The sequence below is a fragment of the Myotis daubentonii genome, chromosome 2 (assembly GCF_963259705.1).
Source record: "Myotis daubentonii chromosome 2, mMyoDau2.1, whole genome shotgun sequence".
Lineage (NCBI taxonomy): Eukaryota > Metazoa > Chordata > Mammalia > Chiroptera > Vespertilionidae > Myotis > Myotis daubentonii.
Genome location: NC_081841.1, coordinates 2,509,016 through 2,523,851, shown reverse-complemented (window position 1 = coordinate 2,523,851; position 14,836 = coordinate 2,509,016). Strand labels below are relative to the sequence as shown.

At 53.9% G+C, this 14,836-nt stretch overlaps 1 protein-coding gene across 1 annotated transcript in view; it reads right to left on the bottom strand.

The window, feature by feature from the left end:
• KIAA0930 (KIAA0930 ortholog) overlaps nt 1–14,836 on the bottom strand; it is a 40,538-nt gene that overhangs the window by 24,667 nt on the left and 1,035 nt on the right. The window lies entirely within an intron of this gene.

Sequence of the window (14,836 nt, the reverse complement as noted above, 5' to 3'; positions counted from 1 at the left end):
AAATAACACACAATCATCTCCACTGATGTAGGAGAACAAGAAGATTCAACTCCCATTCTTGATCTAAAAAATAATTCCACATAAAATACGAATCTAAACATCGTTGTAAAGACACCAGACATTTAATAATACTGAATGTGCACTATAAGTGAAAAATAAAAAGTAAACAAATAAAATAAAGGAACTAAGACACAGCAATTATACAGGGAAGATACTGAGAATAGACACTGAATATAAGGTAAAATTAACTTTAGTTATAGATGATGTTATACCTGACCTGAAAATGCAAAAAAAAAAAAAAAGAGAGAGAGAAAAAGAAAAACATATTAAAAAATTATTCAAACTTCAAAATAGAAATCATAAGGTATTTTGGGACAAAATCACTCCATCCAGAAACCAACACCTTTGATAAAAACCAACACTCCTAGCCCTGGCCGGGTAGCTCAGTTGGGTAGAGCATCATCCTGATACACCAAGTGGCAGGTTTGAGCCCAGGCGTCAGGGCACATACAAGAATCAACCAACTGTCTGACCGGCATGGCTCAGTGGTTGAATGTTGACCCATGAACCAGGAGGTCATAGTTCAATTCCTGGTCAGGGCACATGCCAGGATTGCAGGCTCGATATCCAGTAGAGGGCGTGCAGGAAGCAGCCAATCAATGTTCTCTCTCATCACTGATGTTTCCAGAGCTCTCTCCCTCTCCCTTCTCCTCTCTCTGAAATAAATAAAAACTTCTTTTTTTAAAAAAAAAAGAATCAACTAATGGATGCATGAATAAGTTGAACAACAAGTCTCTCTCAAATCAATAAATAAAAAAACTAAAAAACAACAACACACAAACCAACACTCCTAGTTAGAAGCTATATTGGGAGGAGTGGTTATATTGTGTTTGTTTTTTTAAAAAAAGATTGGAACAAATGAAAAGGTTTACCAAGTTCTCAGCCAAGAACATTCAAATCATAGAGCAATTCTGATTTGATCTGTCAATTTAACATGACCCAAAAGAAAATGCAAGAGAATGTCAAACAGCCAGGAAAAAGTAGAAAGAGTGACGTAGGGACATGACCCCTATCACGTATTAAAATGTACCGGAAAGCTAAATCCCGTGTCACCGCCCACCCAAACCACACTTGCCCCGTCAGTGGCGCAGCCATGAAGCCTCTGCCACGCGGGGGAGGAGGTCCACCTGCAGCAAGAAAGGGCCACAGGCGTCCAGAACGAGCTGGAGAGCGAGGGCACCGGGTCCTCAGGGTCCGGCACTGCTTTTCTTCTGGAGGTTTCAACCGCCCGTTAGCCAGTAACTTTCTCTTTTTGGTTTCTTCGCTTGTCACCAAAGGAATCCTAACAAATGCAATACTCAAGACTCACCAACTTAAACCAAAACCAAAACCTAAAAGCCCCCCTTGGCCCCACATCACCCTCTAGTACGGCCTCGTCAGAAGCTGATTCCAGCCCTGGTTTTCTTGGACCTCTGTTAATTTAGGGATGTGTCAGTGTCTGCATCACTCCCCCCCCCCGCCCCCCAGAACTCTCTGATTCATCTCTGTACCGTTTCATCAATTCCATCTCCAAACAAGCCTGGGAGCCAACCACCTTTCATGAATGACTCTGCTGCCAGGGCCCGCCTACTGCCCAGCTTCCCTCTGGACCCCATGCTTACTAGTAGGTCAGTCCTCGTCACTTCCCTGCTCACAATTCTGCGGGAGGCTTACATCCTTACCTCCCTCCGGCTCTCCACTCAAGCACCCAGCTTCTCCGGGAGGCCTTCCCACACCACCCACTAAAAATGGAAAGCCCACCCCAGCACCCCCTCCCACCTCCGGCTTTCCTTTCCTCCGCAGCACTAGTCACTAGAGGCCACAGTAGAAACCTGACTACTTATTGTTGGCTTTCCATCCTTCCCTGGCACACGAGCCAGCAAACTTCTTCTGTTAAAGTTCCAAACAGAAACTACTTGAGGCTCTGCAGACCATCTGGTCCTGTCTCTGCTACAGAACCAGCCATAGTATCACAGGGAGAACTGGGCATGGCTGGGCTCCAAGGAAGGTTTATTTACAAACACAGGCGGCAGGTGGGAGTCGGCCTGGGCCACAGTCTGCCAACACCTGCCCTTCCAGAACTGAGCTATTTTTTTTATAAAATATATTTTTATTGATTTTTTACAGAAGAAGAGAGAGGTATAGAGAGTTAGAAACATCGATCGGCTGCCTCCTGCACACCTCCTACTGGGGATGTGCCCGCAACCAAGGTACATGCACTTGACTGGAATCGAACCTGGAACCCCTCAGTCCACAGGCCAACTTTCTATTCACTGAGCCAAACCGGTTAGGGCTGAGCTATTTTAACAGAGAGAACGTGAGCTCCACGAAGGTCTGAATACCTTTCCTCTTTGATTTTGTTCACTGATGGTTTCTTAGTCCCTAGACTACTGTTTGACCTACAGGAAACAATAAGTATTGGCTAATTGCATGAATAAATGAAATGAACTAGGTGATTAATGACAGCGAGGTGGTACTGGCACATCATTAGACAGATCAATGGAACCGAAAAGAAAGGACTAAAACACATGGTAATTTAATTGATATAAAGCGCCACTTCAACTCACTAAGATGAAGATGACTGTGTGTTAATTCTCACTCCACAACTGGTCCTGGTACAACCGGCTAACTGAGGAAAACGAGAAGGTTGAGTCCCTGCTCAGGCCTAAACAAACCCCAAGAAGATCACAAGTTTTAAATGTTATAACTAAAATCATTTAAAAATACCAAACAAACCATGAATTAATTTTTCTATTTTCTCAGAGAGAAAAGCCTTTCTAAGTAAAGCACAAAAGCTATTAAAGAAAAAAATGACAAACCACATAAGAAATTTCTACAGAGAGAAAAACCCACACACCATAAACAGGAAAGTAATGAAACCCTTCGTGAGGGCTGCCTGCCTTAACAAGTAACACGTTTCATTCGATGCCTAAGAACATGGAACAGAGTGAAAGCCAAGAGGGATACAAATGGCTTTTAGAACAGGAAACACACTCAACTCCCTATCATTAGAGAAATGTAAGCGACACTGTTTTTTTCACCTCCCCAAACACCTGATGACACTCCAGGTTCAAGAGGGTGTGATAGACATGGATTTCACACCTGACAGTGGAAGGTGGACTGATAAAAATCCCTATGGAGCACTAGCCTGTGTTGTTCAGTGGTTAGAGCACCAAAGGGTCATGGGTTTGATTCCTGGTGAAGGGCATGTACCTGATTTTTTGGGAAAGGAGGAGAAAATGGTGGCCAAATAGGCAGATCTTTCTTGCACCTTCTCCCAGGGCCAGATTGGAAATAAAACTAAAGTGGGGAACACATACCCAGAATTACCAACTGAGGTCCAGTCTCTTCAATAAATGGTGTTGGGAAAATTGGACAGGTGCATGCAAAAAAAATGAAACTAGACCACCAACTTACACCATACACAAGAATAAACTAAAAATGGATAAAAGACTTAAATGTAAGTCATGAAACCATAAAAATTTTAGAAGATACCATAGTCAGCAAAATCTCAAACATCTCTCATAGCAATATGCTCGCTAATACATCTCCTAGGGCAAAGGAAACTAAGGAGAAAATAAGCAAATGGGACTATAACAAAATAAAAAGCTTCTGCCAGCAAAAGAAACCAACAACAAAACGGAAAGGGAGCCCACTGTCTGGGAGAACATAGTTGGCAACGATACATCTGATAAGAGGTTAACTTCCAAAATATATAAGGAACTCATACACCTTAACAAAAGGAAGACAAACAACCCAAATAAAAAAAATGGGCAAAGGACCTAACTAGACATTTCTCCAAAGTGGACAAACAGATGGCCAAGAGACAAGTGAAAAAATGCTCAAAGTCACTAATCATCTGAGAGATGCAAATTAAAACAACAAGGAGGTATCTATCACCTCACTCCTGTCAGAATGGCTACCATCAACAAATGAAAAGTGTTGGAGAAGATGTGGAGAATAGGGAACCCTAGTGCACTGCTGGTGGGAATGCAGACTAGTGCAGCCACTGTGGAAAACAGTATGGAGTTCCTTAAAAAAACTAACAGTGGAACTCCCATTTGACCCAGTGATCCCACTTCTAGGAATATATCCTTAGAAACCCGAAACACTATCAGAAAAAATGTATGCACCCCTATGTTCATAGCAGCATAATTAACAATAGCTAAGATTTGGAAACAGCCCAAGTGCCCATCAGCAGATGAGTGAATAAGACAGCTGTGGCCCATTTATACCATGGAATACTACAAAGCAGTAAAAAAGAAGGAACTCTTACCATTTGCAACAGCATGAAGGGACCTGGAGAGTATTATACTCAGTGAAATAAGCCAGTCAGAGAAAGATAAATATCACATGTTCTCACTCATATGTGGACTCTAATGAACAAAATAAACTGATGAACAAAACTGATCCAGAGACATAGAAGCATGGAACAGACTGACGAATATCAGAGGGAAGACAGGGTGGGGGTGAGTGGGAAGAAATTAACAGAGGAACTTATATGTGTACTAGAGGCCGGGTGCACAAATTCATGCACCAGTGGGGTCCCTTGATCCGGCTTGCGGGATGAGGGCAAAACTGGCTCTCCGACATCCCCCGAGGGGTCCTGGATTGCAAGAGGGTGCAGGCCAGGCTGAGGGACCCCACCAATGCACCACTGGGGCCGGGGAGGGACACGGCAGGTGGGCCAGCCACGGAGGAACCGTGGGAGGGCTGGAGGGCATGTCCGGCCTATCTTGCTCAGTCCCAATGGGCCGGACCCCAGAAGCAAGCTAACCTACCAATCGACTGTCTGCCCCCTGGTGGTCAGTGCATGTCATAGCAAGCGGTTGAGTGGCCTTAGCATATCATTAGCATATTACGCTTTGATTGATTGAAAAGATGATTGGACACTTAGCATATTAGGCTTTTATTATATAGGATATGTACAGCCCATGGACACAGACAGGTGTGGGGTAGAGGGGAGTCAATGGGGGAAAAAAGAGCATGTACCTGAGTTGCAGGTTGAATACTTGGCCCCGGGTCGTGGCCCATACGGGAGGTAACCAATCTCTCCCTCTCCCTCTCCCTCTTTCTCTTCCCCCCTCCTCTCCCCTCCTCTCCCCTTCCCTCTCCCCCTTCATCTCTAAAAAAATTAATGGGAAAAAACAAACTCAGGTGAGAATTAACAACAACAAAATCCCTACAGAGGGACTTTGGGGGACACCCACAAATGCTTACACCTTTGACCCAGCTGTTCCACTTGGAGGCCTTCCCACAGTCTCACTCCCACTTGTGAAGTTATGTAATTACCATGGCACGTCTGCAGCCACGTGACCATGGCCGTGCAGACCCTACACGCCATGGACTGCAACTGGGAAGGCAAGCCAAGCAGCCAGAGGCTGGCCTGGCCTGGGCTTTAACATGGAGCAGATCCTCTGGGCAGCGCCTGTCCTCTTGCCCTGCTGGAGATGAGATGGGGATGGAGGGAAATGTGACACTGGAAACCCAGGGGTTCAAGTCCATGAAAATAAAAATTCCTCCTCCTCCATGTGAGTCTCAGCAAATTCCTCTCCTTGCGACATCTCAAGAACTCCACTTCCTCCAACAACACACAGGGACACAGAGGGCACCCCACCGATAACATCACCATTCCGAGAAACAGAAGCCGGCTTGTTTACCAGCCGCCCCGGGCACACAGCTGGCTGGAGCTGGAACCAGGAGCCACTGGCCCACACCTCATTCCATCCGGGCCCACATCCATCTCCGACTGCCACTGTAGAGGCGGTGCTGGGGGCTGGGGCTGGGCCGGTGAGGGTGAATGGCATCTAGCACGTCCCTGACCCTTGGAGCGCGTCAGCACGTAGCAGACGAAGAGGGCGGCCGCCTGGGCAATGGCAGGAGCGCAGGTGTGTGCCCTGAGCCCATGACGCACGTCGGGTGTCAGGGAGGCGCCCTGAGGAGGGGGGTGTCAGCCGACGGCTCATAACTATGGGTTCAGTGGGCAAAGCCGGGCACAGCACTGCAGGCCCCGTGGCGGCGGGGGACCGCCCGGTGAGGCGAGGACAGGAAAAGGGCTCAGGATGCTGAGCGAGAGCCAGAGCTGGAGCCGCCCCAACCTCAGACCTCCTCCCTGGCTGGGGGCTGGATGGGCATCTCAGAGGACTCGGGACCCCTCACGGGTGTGGCGGGGAGGGGTTGAGGGAAGTCTCTCTGGAGTGCGGAGAACGGATGGAGGACCCCTGACCCACAAAAAGCGGATGCCCGGTGCTGTCGGAACAAGGGCCTGGCCAGGTGCCTCCTGCGAGCTCGCCTGGCTCAGCAGCCTCTGCCCAGCCTGGCCCTCCCCCCAAAATGGGGGTCAAGTGTCCTCTTTGGGGAGCGTCCAAGGCAGCGCTTGGCCGCTTCCCCTCGGGGCAGCCAGGGCCCAGTGAATAGGCCTCTGTGTCCCTCAATAGCCCTTTCAGACCCCGTGCCTCTCAGTGCCCTTTGCTGCCGAAGCCCCTCCCTCGGGCACAAAGACCAAGGAGCTGCCCGGGGCCAGGGCTGTCCTGATGCGGCCTGGGCTGGGAAGCTGGGCCGATGGGTCCTCACGTGAGCAGCCGCACAGGCCGGCTGGGCCTCGGCGCCAGCCTAAGGGAAGCGAGGGGTTTCGATGATGCAAAGTGGCAGAACCAGGACCGGCTCACACCCCTGCCCGCGCCCTGCCTTCTTCAGTTCAAAGCCTGGCTCCTCTGCCAGGCACAGCACTCCAGGCCCTGCGGAGGGGGACCCCTGGGGAGGGGAGGACAGGAAAGGACCTCTCCAGACAGCCCCCTGAACTGAGGTGTGGCTCCATGCTCCAGCCCCCCGCCTTCTTCCCCGACGGAGGCCCAGGCGACCTGCCTGTGAGAGTAGCTCAGCTGTCACCTCCCAGGACAGGAGCGGGAGGGTCCATTCCCCACCCGCCGCCCCCTTCCCCGAGCCCTGTGCCTCCTGTACCCACGCACCTGATCCCTCCCATTGCTGGCCGCCCACCTGCGCTGCTTTACCTGCTTTCATCTTCACCAACTCCCACGGGACAAAATTACTACCTCCGTTTAACTGAGGAAACTGAGCTCCAGGCTTGAGTCACTGTCTGATGTCACTCTGCTAGTAATGGCAGAGCCAGACAGCCCACACCTCAACCAAAACCCTGCTCCACACCTGTGCTGCACAGAGCCTTGTCACCCTGGCTCCTAACCCCTGGCTCAGCCCTGCCCTCCAGGCTGACCTCAGGCCCCGCACAGGGCGGGGCTACAACAGGGAGTCAGCAGAGCAAACATGTGACTGACGAACCTCGTTTCCAGCTCGCTCAGGGAATAATGGGGCAGCTTTGAATCTCACCCTAGAGCCCTCACCAGCAATGACCTCATTCACGCTCCTTTCTTACCTGTGCACACTGTTGCAAAATTCTCAACGTGCTCTTTCAATCCTCATACCACGTCTGGGATCTCCCTAATGAGCCGGGTGACTCAGCAAGATGAGAACAGGAGCTGGGTCTGGAATCCAGGTCGGGTTCAACCAGCACCCGCTCTGTGTCAGGCCCTGCGTGAGGCCCTGGGGCCCAGTGAGGAAGAAGCCGGACCCTGACCTCAAGATGGCTTTCATGGGGTGGGGCTTTGGCCACAGCAGCCCTCGGCCTGCAGTTCCGACAGCAATCCTGCAGACTCTGCAAACAGCAATGCCTGCACCCTGCAGCCCGGAGGCATGTGACACCTGGCTCCCTGCCAGCCTCCGTCCTGCCTGAGTAGTCAGCAGCCAGTGTTCCCCGCTCCAAGTCCCTCTCCTGGGAGCCCCTCATCACCGTGGGCCTATTCAAACTCCTGACTCACTGCTTTGCTCTGACACATACAAGGGCCTCCAAACTGCTATCCTGAGCAATCTCTCAGGCTTCCTCGGCCACCCACACAGGCGCCCCATCCCCGACAGGAGCTGTGACCCGGCCACCTCAACTCCCCCCTCCCTTCTGCTCCCCAACTGCCTGGGGTCACCACCCAGTCAACATCCCACCTCCTCCCGCCTCCACCACAATGGCGACATGGCATGAGGCAGGTCGCAGAATCCTGGAAGCCTCGGCCAGAGCTGCCAGACGTGCTGCAACCAGCTCACTGTATGGGGAGACACTGAACCCCGTCGGAGCGACTCGGGCGTGTGCGTTCTGCACGCCTCCTCACTGAGCCAGGCTTGGACCCAGCCGGACCCACCCACCCAGCTCGGAGGCCGCCACAGGGCCTGTCTTGCTCACTGCTGTGCCTGGCACCCAGCTCCCGCGGGCTCTCCGGGTTCAGGCAGTTTACTAAGCACTCGATGTGTCAAGAGGCAAAGCTGACAACACGCTGCAGGGAACGAGGACTGCAGCGCAGCTGGTCAGACACCGAGGGACAACGGGCCCTTCAGTGGCCCTATCTCCAAAGTCACCTAGCATCCACCCTGTGGAAACCAACCTCCCCCCTACACACACACCCAGAGGCCGTTCTCTCATTTCCCCCAGATGAGGAACTGGGACCTCGATTCCCTTGCTCAGTTCCTGCCCTCAGCTGTGCGGTGGCCTCAGAAACGCCCAGCCCCGCGCAGCCGCCTCTGACAAGTCCCCTCTACTCTCGCTTCTACCACCTCCTTCCCTGTGAACAGCCACACAGACAGAAGGCCCTCCTGAGAGAGATGGACAGGTGAGTGAGAATGGACAGGCAGCAGCCATGTGCGGGACACCTGGGTCCCAGACCTGCTCTGGGTCCTGAACTAAAGCCTCAATCTCTCACGAGTCTCATCGTCTTCCCCTGCCAGCGGGGATGTACCCTTGTCACAGGGTGGCCATGGGAAGGACACAATGCCAGGCGCACAATAACAGGAGGAGGTGGCACTCCGGCCCCAGCCTACCCGGGAGAGAAGCGGCCTCGCTGGGCTCAGGGGAGGCATCTGGTGCAGAGCCCCTGGTGCAGAGCCCCTGGCTGCAGACGGCTTCACTCTGCCCCCGGGGCCGCACGCAGCTTGCATGGTCTGGCTCGTCAGGTTTTACTACAGGAGCAAGGATCCCAGGGGCTGAGCAACAGCTAATGAGCTGCTGGGGCTGGGGGGCCTCCCCTCCTCCCCGGGGCAGGAGGAATCTGGAATCCCTGGCCCCACCTCCCTGGCAGGTGGCACAGTCTCCAGACCACTTGGGGTGGCACCAGGCACCACAGATAAACTGGGCATCAGGAGGACGGACCTGGGGACAGAGCTGGGGGGCTCGGCGGGTGTGAAACCTACAGCCCAGGCTGCTAAAGAAATCTTCCCAATGCACAAACCTTTGTACAAATAAAGAGGTTTGTTGCAAACGGTTTATAACAGTGAAAAACTAAGCTAAGTTTCCCACAGAGCAGACCAATTCTGGAAATTATGGCACATCCACTCAACTATCTTGAAGTCATTTAACTAATGTGGAGAGTTAGAACAACATGAAAAATGTTTTAGGAATTCTAAGTAAGAAAGCATGGTTAAGGAACTCTATGTATAGAATATCAAGTATTCTTTAAAAAGCTTTATAAAAACTGGAAAGCAAGACTTTGCAAAGTTCATAAATAGTGTGCCTCTGGGTGATTGGAACTATGAGTAATTTTTTTCCATTTCTTATATTTTCCAGTTTCTAGTATGTGCATGTGACATTTTGTTTAATTGGAAAAAATTGAGGGGTTTTTCTTTTTTTAAAATATATTTTTATTGATTTTAGAGAGGAAGAGAGAGAGAGAGAGGGATAGAAACATCAATGATGAGAGAGAACCATTAACCGGCTACCTCTTGCACATCCCGCACTGGGGACCAAACCCTCAACCCGGAATTGAACCCAGGACCCCTCAGTTCGCAGGCCAACCCCTCTATCCGCTGAGCCAAACTAGCTAGGGTGAAATTGGGTGGGGTTGAGGCTGTTTTTTAACAAGTGACTCACAGCTTGTCTGGTACTCAGGAGCCTGTCCAGCGCAAGAAGAGAGTTTACGTGAGGACAGCAAAGGCTGCAAGCCAGGGGGACGTAACTTGTCCCAGGCCACAGAGCAAGCCTGGAGGCCAGCCTGGGGGAGGGGGGATGCGGGGCGGTGCCAACACAGCTGATCACCCTCTCACCTTGCAGGGTGTCCCTGCAGCTGAGACCCTCGGTTTCTTTAAGGTGTGAGGTCCAACGTACTCACGTTTCCCAGAGAGACCGCAGAGTCCCTGCTCCGGGAGAGACCACACTGGCAGAGGAGGCCGGAACCCACAGGCTTTAAAAATAGGCCCAGGAACCGAAAGAGGCACAGCTACGCATCCAAACGGTCCCACTTCCTCTCCGCCACTGGCCCAGAACCAGCTCTGCCTCTTAGGGTCGGAGGGTCCGGGGCCCGAACTGTCCCCAGTGACTGCAGAGCAGCTGAGCTCGAGTGTGAACCCAACCCTAGTTCCAGGCGCGCGCACACGTGTCTTGTATCCTTTATGACAACAGCAGCATTAGGGGCGACCCTGTACCTGCCGTGTCTCATTTACTCCTCGCGCTGCCACAAGGCTGTGCCTGCCACTTCTACAACCCCATGACCCTCTAGGCTTCGCTGTGTCCACTTTACAGATGAGGGCACAGAGGCCTTGACGGGCGACATGTTTAGGCCCCACAGACTTCCCTTCCAGCCACAGGTCCCATTCAAGTCCCCCACCCCGTCTCTTACACCCAGCGCCGCTGCCCCCTGCAAAACAAGGGCCAGGCCGACGGCGTGTGTCCTTTTCCCCATACACAGGGTGGTGGCAGGTGCTCAGCACCCAGGAGAGGCTCATGGGGAGGCAGTTCCCCCTTCATTCCTTCTGGCTCATTCCATGAACTCTCTGAAAAATGGCTATTTGCATCTGATCAGCCTCAGCTGGAGCCTCATGGCCCCCAGCTCTGCCACCTCTCGGCTACCTGGCCTTGGGTGAGTCACTTTCCTCCTCAAGCTTGGTTTCCTCATCCGCAAAATGGGTAAGAAGAGCAGCTCGGCACGGGAGGCCTGCCGCACGCACGGAGGGGCGGGCACACGCAGGCGGGCAGCATCCTCTGTGCTCACCGCCCCTCTGGCACCGGCCACCCCACAAATCAAACACCCGACAAGCTCCTGAAGGTCCGACCAAGAAAATTCGAATTCTCAGCCGGGCATGCGGGGCCCCAAACCACCCTGCAAGCCGCATCAGCCTGTCCTCCTCCGTCCAGCCCGTCTGTCCTGCCTCGGTTCCTCTCAAAGGCCACACACTGCACATCCCCCTCCCCCAGCCTCCCTTCTCTGGGCCCCCAATAGGCACCCCTGTGGGAAACCACCTATTGTCTTCACTGGCAGAGAAGTGTAGACAGAGAACTGGGAAGGCTGGTGACCTCTGAAGCACTAGCAAAGGTCAGAGCTGTGCACCACCTCTGTTAGTCCAGATAATGGTAGCTGAAGCAACTTCCCCACCTTTACTCACGTAAATCCTTATTGATAAGATAGCCTGTGTGTTACCGGAACTTGCCTGCCTAAGGGCTATGCTATGGGTGTATCCCAAACCAATAAAAGGTTGGTGCAGCCTGAGCACCAGTGGAAGTCCTTCCCCTTGAGTTGGACTTACCCGCCTGGCCCCCCAATATTTCCAAATTATCTCTTGTCTTTTCTCTTTCATTTGTGTGCGGCTCCTCTTCCAGATCCTGAACCCTGAGCCACGCGGGACGTGGAGGGAAACATTTACAACACACACCCTCATACCTCAGCCTGGGCCCTTCCCCAATCCAGCCTATGCCAGGCAGCTGTGCACACCTGTATGGCCGGGCTGCCAGCGCCAGAGGACAGATGTGGGGGGCCTCACCTCTGCTAAGAGCCTGGGCTCGGACAGATTCTGGCGTTACCGGCCATGGACCCAGAGACGCGTTACTTCACCTCTATAACTGTTTCCGTATCAGCAAAGAAGAGTGCCCTATACCGACCGGGTAAGATTATCTTGAGGACAAAAGGAAATAGTGAACATAAAACACGCCTTTCGCCCCACAGCCTTACAAACATAGATGCCCCAGGCTACCTAACAGCAGGTGACAGCCCAGAAATGCCCACCCCACGCAGGACCCAAAGACAACCAGCGTGATGGAGGCCCCACCCTCACACTCTCTGGTGGCCAGGCCATGGCCACGTGGCCTGACCGAGCGTCAGTGTCCTGCTGCCCCTGTTGGAAGGGAGCCGCCGCACAGCACACCTGGACTGATGTCCCGGGCCCATGAGAAGGCCCAGGCCCCAGAAGGAGGGTCAGGTGACAGCCTCCTCTGGTCCAGATGTCTGCATCGCACATCTGGGCACTGGCCCCCTCATGCTTCCCAGCTGAGATCCTGAAGGCCCACAGACGCGACCTCAGCCCGCCGGCGTGGCTCATCCGCTACCTGGAATGACAAGCAGCTTCCTGTGGACAAACACCGAGATCCTGCCAGGAGGACCACAGCCCTGGCTGCTTCCAGCAGGGCCTTGGCTCCAGCACCGTCACCTGCGCGCCTGGCTTCTCCCCCGTTCACTGTGCCTCCCGCCAGGCCGGGGTCAGGGCCGCTCTGCTCCCGCACGGAGCAAGTACTCCAAACTGCGGTGCTGTTGAGTCAGGTTTGGCTCTACAAGGTGCCTTTCATCCTGACAGCCAGCTGCAGGGGGCGGTCCCTCCTCCCGGCTCACAGACACACACTGTGACTCAGAAACACAACAGCTTGTCCAGCGTCAGGCGTCTCCACCACAGCCGCCCGGACACTTTCAAAACAACCGCAGAGAACACGGCACAGTTCGGAATAACCTGCGCTTGAGTTCGACAACAACAGAAATCCGTGAGGTTTCCATTCATTCCCAAATGTAACAGGTTGCCACAGCTGTAGCGTGGAGACGGAGGGTTTCCTGAGCCACTGGATGTACACGTGGCTCGGGGCCTGCGTTCTGGGGTCAGGCTGGGTGCTCGGGCCAACCCTCGGGTCCTCTCTCTACTTCAGGCATGAGGTCATGACTAAGCTTGCCCCTTTCTGAACATCCCATTTCTCATCTGAAGAATGAGAGACGAGGAACACAAACCCTTCTAGGAGGTTAGGGTTCCGTTCTCCTTGGCCATCCATACCCTTCACTTCCCAGCCCAGAAATCAGCTCTCGCGTTTGTTGGCTAAATATTTACTGGGCCCCTGCTCTGCACGGGCCTGTGCGGGACACGGAGGAGACTCAGACTGGGCAGTGCCCGGCAGGGGTCCCTTGGTAACTAGGGGAAAGCCACACAGAGCATTACGGCGCCATAATCATCCTGAGCGGACAGCGGACACGTACCCAGTCCACGGGCACAGGCAGTGGGGCAGGGAGTGGCAGAAGGGCTCCCGGGGGCATCGCTGGAGCTGAGACTCGAGGGGAGACCTGTAGGTGTTTGCAGGGCAGGTGAGTAGGGGGTGGCCTTGCGGGTGGAGAAAACGGCAGGCCTAAGGGTGCAGCGCATCAGAGCAGGGCCGAATTCAGGCGAGTATGGGGCAGGGTGAGGGGTAAGACAGAGGTTCCTGTGAGGAGGGAGGACTGGAGGCCGGGGGAGGACAGAGTAATCGCATGACCAGCAGGCTCTGCCCTCGGCCTACGACCAGAGGACAGTTCTCACTAGGTGCAGCACAGTAGGTGCAGCAAGGCCTGGCTGGGGCATGGGGGGAGGGGGGCAGGATCTGGGGTCAGACTGACTGAGGGTCAATCCCAGCTGTGCCATACATAGCCTCACTGGTTGTCCCCGGGCAAGTCTCTTGCCTCTCTGAACCTCAGGCACCTCTTGGGTGACATGGAAAGAAGATTCCAGTAGCAAATTGACAGCACACAGGAGGCACCTGGCACATGGTAAGGACTTGCGAATGCCAGCTGCTGGAGCAAATTGTTACTGCTCTTAGGGGATGGCCTCGGGGCTCCTGGGGGTGCGGACTAACAGCGGGGAGGTGCTCAGCGGTCAGAGGGCAGTGGGAGCATGTGGACAGGGGAGTGGGGAGGAGCTGCCCGGAGCTGCTGAGGAAAGGGCTGAAGGGCTAGAGCAGATGGTCCTCTCAGACCCCTCCCATTTCAGACATTCTGGGCCAGGTGACAGGTGGGCATTCAGCCTGGCACACAGTAGGTGCTCAGCGAATGTCTGCTGAATGAATTAACGCAGATCCTTCCATTTCTGCTCAAAACTAAGTTGTAACACTTTTCAGAAAAGAAACCTATGTCCTTGTTCACCCCCACTTTGTAGGCACCCCACCCTCACCCCCTCCCCCACCGGCACAGGAGCAAAGCTTCACTCCAGGGCGGGCAGCGGGGACCTGCTCCCAGAGCAGTGTCTTAGGCTCAGCCTGCCTCCGACACAAAGGAGGACTGGCATTCATTTCCTCTCCTCACCCACCCTCCAGGGTGTGGCCTGCGGAGGGGCCTGGGCCCCCGGGGCTGCCATGTCCCTGCTGCCTTGTGACTGTAAGGGGGCTGCGTGGGCTCCCTGGGACTCAGTTTCCCCAGGGGTGAATGAAGGGCGTGCTGGCGAAAGCTCCCGGGCTGGCATGCCTTCTCCACGCTGCTGTCGCCTCCTCAGAAATCCCCAGCCCAGACGCGGGACGAGGGTGGGGTGGGGGCGGCAGACAACGTGCTATGAAGTCATTCCCGCATGGAGAAGGGAGGGGTCTTTCTGCAGAAAATGGCAAACCCCACAAACGGGGGGGGGGGGGCTCCTCCGGATCCATCGGCACCGATGACCTCACACCCGCCAAGCCCAAGACACCCACACACACACCTGCAGTCAGTCCCAGGCTCTTTCCAACAACACGGGGCACCCCCCCCCCCGCACGTCCGTGACC